This window comes from Anopheles funestus, chromosome X, assembly GCF_943734845.2.
Source record: "Anopheles funestus chromosome X, idAnoFuneDA-416_04, whole genome shotgun sequence".
Classification (NCBI taxonomy): Eukaryota; Metazoa; Arthropoda; class Insecta; order Diptera; family Culicidae; genus Anopheles; species Anopheles funestus.
Window position 1 is genome coordinate 1 of NC_064597.1, and position 3,197 is coordinate 3,197.

The 3,197-nt window shown below is 50.0% G+C and overlaps 1 long non-coding RNA gene across 1 annotated transcript; it reads left to right on the plus strand.

Moving 5' to 3' along the window:
• Positions 1-549: 549 nt before the first annotated feature.
• LOC125771952 (uncharacterized) lies at positions 550-2,607 on the plus strand. Its single transcript, XR_007419428.1, has 3 exons — positions 550-1,191; positions 1,619-1,679; positions 2,107-2,607. It is a non-coding gene; the product is annotated as an uncharacterized LOC125771952 (long non-coding RNA).
• Positions 2,608-3,197: the final 590 nt, after the last annotated feature.

Sequence of the window (3,197 nt, forward strand, 5' to 3'; positions counted from 1 at the left end):
GGGAGTGGGCGGGGCTATGGGGCTTCATACAGGTGCAAGAGGGTGTAACATGGCGTCACAGGGGAGTGGGCGGGGCTACAGGGCTTCATACAGGTGTAGGAGGGTGTAACATGGCGTCACAGGGGAGTGGGCGGGGCTACAGGGCTTCATACAGGTGTAGAAGGGTGTAACATGGCGTCACAGGGGAGTGGGCGGGGCTACAGGGCTTCATACAGGTGTAGAAGGGTGTAACATGGCGTCACAGGGGAGTGGGCGGGGCTATGGGGCTTCATACAGGTGTAGGAGGGTGTAACATGGCGTCACAGGGGAGTGGGCGGGGCTACAGGGCTTCATACAGGTGTAGAAGGGTGTAACATGGCGTCACAGGGGAGTGGGCGGGGCTACAGGGCTTCATACAGGTGTAGAAGGGTGTAACATGGCGTCACAGGGGAGTGGGCGGGGCTATGGGGCTTCATACAGGTGCAAGAGGGTGTAACATGGCGTCACAGGGGAGTGGGCGGGGCTACAGGGCTTCATACAGGTGTAGAAGGGTGTAACATGGCGTCACAGGGGAGTGGGCGGGGCTATGGGGCTTCATACAGGTGTAGGAGGGTGTAACATGGCGTCACAGGGGAGTGGGCGGGGCTACAGGGCTTCATACAGGTGCAGGAGGGTGTAACATGGCGTCACAGGGGAGTGGGCGGGGCTATGGGGCTTCATACAGGTGTAGGAGGGTGTAACATGGCGTCACAGGGGAGTGGGCGGGGCTACAGGGCTTCATACAGGTGTAGAAGGGTGTAACATGGCGTCACAGGGGAGTGGGCGGGGCTATGGGGCTTCATACAGGTGTAGGAGGGTGTAACATGGCGTCACAGGGGAGTGGGCGGGGCTACAGGGCTTCATACAGGTGTAGAAGGGTGTAACATGGCGTCACAGGGGAGTGGGCGGGGCTATGGGGCTTCATACAGGTGTAGGAGGGTGTAACATGGCGTCACAGGGGAGTGGGCGGGGCTACAGGGCTTCATACAGGTGTAGAAGGGTGTAACATGGCGTCACAGGGGAGTGGGCGGGGCTATGGGGCTTCATACAGGTGTAAGAGGGTGTAACATGGCGTCACAGGGGAGTGGGCGGGGCTATGGGGCTTCATACAGGTGTAAGAGGGTGTAACATGGCGTCACTGGGGAGTGGGCGGGGCTATGGGGCTTCATACAGGTGCAAGAGGGTGTAACATGGCGTCACAGGGGAGTGGGCGGGGCTATGGGGCTTCATACAGGTGCAAGAGGGTGTAACATGGCGTCACAGGGGAGTGGGCGGGGCTATGGGGCTTCATACAGGTGTAGGAGGGTGTAACATGGCGTCACAGGGGAGTGGGCGGGGCTACAGGGCTTCATACAGGTGTAGAAGGGTGTAACATGGCGTCACAGGGGAGTGGGCGGGGCTATGGGGCTTCATACAGGTGTAGGAGGGTGTAACATGGCGTCACAGGGGAGTGGGCGGGGCTACAGGGCTTCATACAGGTGTAGAAGGGTGTAACATGGCGTCACAGGGGAGTGGGCGGGGCTACAGGGCTTCATACAGGTGTAGAAGGGTGTAACATGGCGTCACTGGGGAGTGGGCGGGGCTATGGGGCTTCATACAGGTGTAAGAGGGTGTAACATGGCGTCACTGGGGAGTGGGCGGGGCTATGGGGCTTCATACAGGTGTAGGAGGGTGTAACATGGCGTCACAGGGGAGTGGGCGGGGCTATGGGGCTTCATACAGGTGTAGGAGGGTGTAACATGGCGTCACAGGGGAGTGGGCGGGGCTACAGGGCTTCATACAGGTGTAGAAGGGTGTAACATGGCGTCACAGGGGAGTGGGCGGGGCTATGGGGCTTCATACAGGTGTAGGAGGGTGTAACATGGCGTCACAGGGGAGTGGGCGGGGCTACAGGGCTTCATACAGGTGTAGAAGGGTGTAACATGGCGTCACAGGGGAGTGGGCGGGGCTATGGGGCTTCATACAGGTGTAGGAGGGTGTAACATGGCGTCACAGGGGAGTGGGCGGGGCTACAGGGCTTCATACAGGTGCAAGAGGGTGTAACATGGCGTCACAGGGGAGTGGGCGGGGCTATGGGGCTTCATACAGGTGTAAGAGGGTGTAACATGGCGTCACAGGGGAGTGGGCGGGGCTACAGGGCTTCATACAGGTGCAAGAGGGTGTAACATGGCGTCACAGGGGAGTGGGCGGGGCTATGGGGCTTCATACAGGTGTAGGAGGGTGTAACATGGCGTCACTGGGGAGTATGACAGTTTAAAAGGCGGTTGTCAAATTTGACAGTTCATAATTTATTTTAAATTGACAGTTGAAAAAGCGGTTGTCAAATTTGACAGTTCATAATTTATTTTAAATTGACAGTTTAAAAAGCGGTTGTCAAATTTGACAGTTCAAAACGTGGTTGTCAAATTTGACAGTTCATAATTTATTTCAAATTGGGGAGTATGACAGCTGTCAAAAAGAGCATAAGGCACAACCATTAGCAACATTTTTCGCATAGTGTCAAAAAAGCTGTCAAAAAGTTTGACAGTTCATAATTTATTTAATTAAAATAAAAATATGACAAAATTTGTTGAATTTTTTTATAACTTATGGTACTTTATTGAAAAATTGACTTTTTTAAACATACAATAATTTTAAATATTTTAAGCCCTCAAAATGTGACACAACCACTAGCCACATTTTTGCATAGTGTCAAAAAAGTGGTCAAAAAGTTTGACAGTTCATAATTTATTTAATTAAAATAAAAATATGTCAAAATTTGTTGAATTTTTTTATAACTTATGGTACTTTATTGAAAAATTGAATTTTTTAAACATACAATAATTTTAAATATTTTAAGCCCTCAAAATGTGACACAACCATTAGCCACATTAATTTTAAATTGACAGTTTAAAAGGCGGTTGTCAAATTTGACAGTTCATAATTTATTTTAAATTGACAGTTTAAAAGGCGGTTGTCAAATTTGACAGTTCATAATTAATTTCAAATTGACAGTTCAAAAATCGGTTGTCAAATTTGACAGTTCATAATTTATTTTAAATTGACAGTTCAAAAAGCGGTTGTCAAATTTGACAGTTCATAATTAATTTCAAATTGACAGTTTAAAAGGCGGTTGTCAAATTTGACAGTTCATAATTTATTTTAAATTGACAGTTGAAAAAGCGGTTGTCAAATTTGAC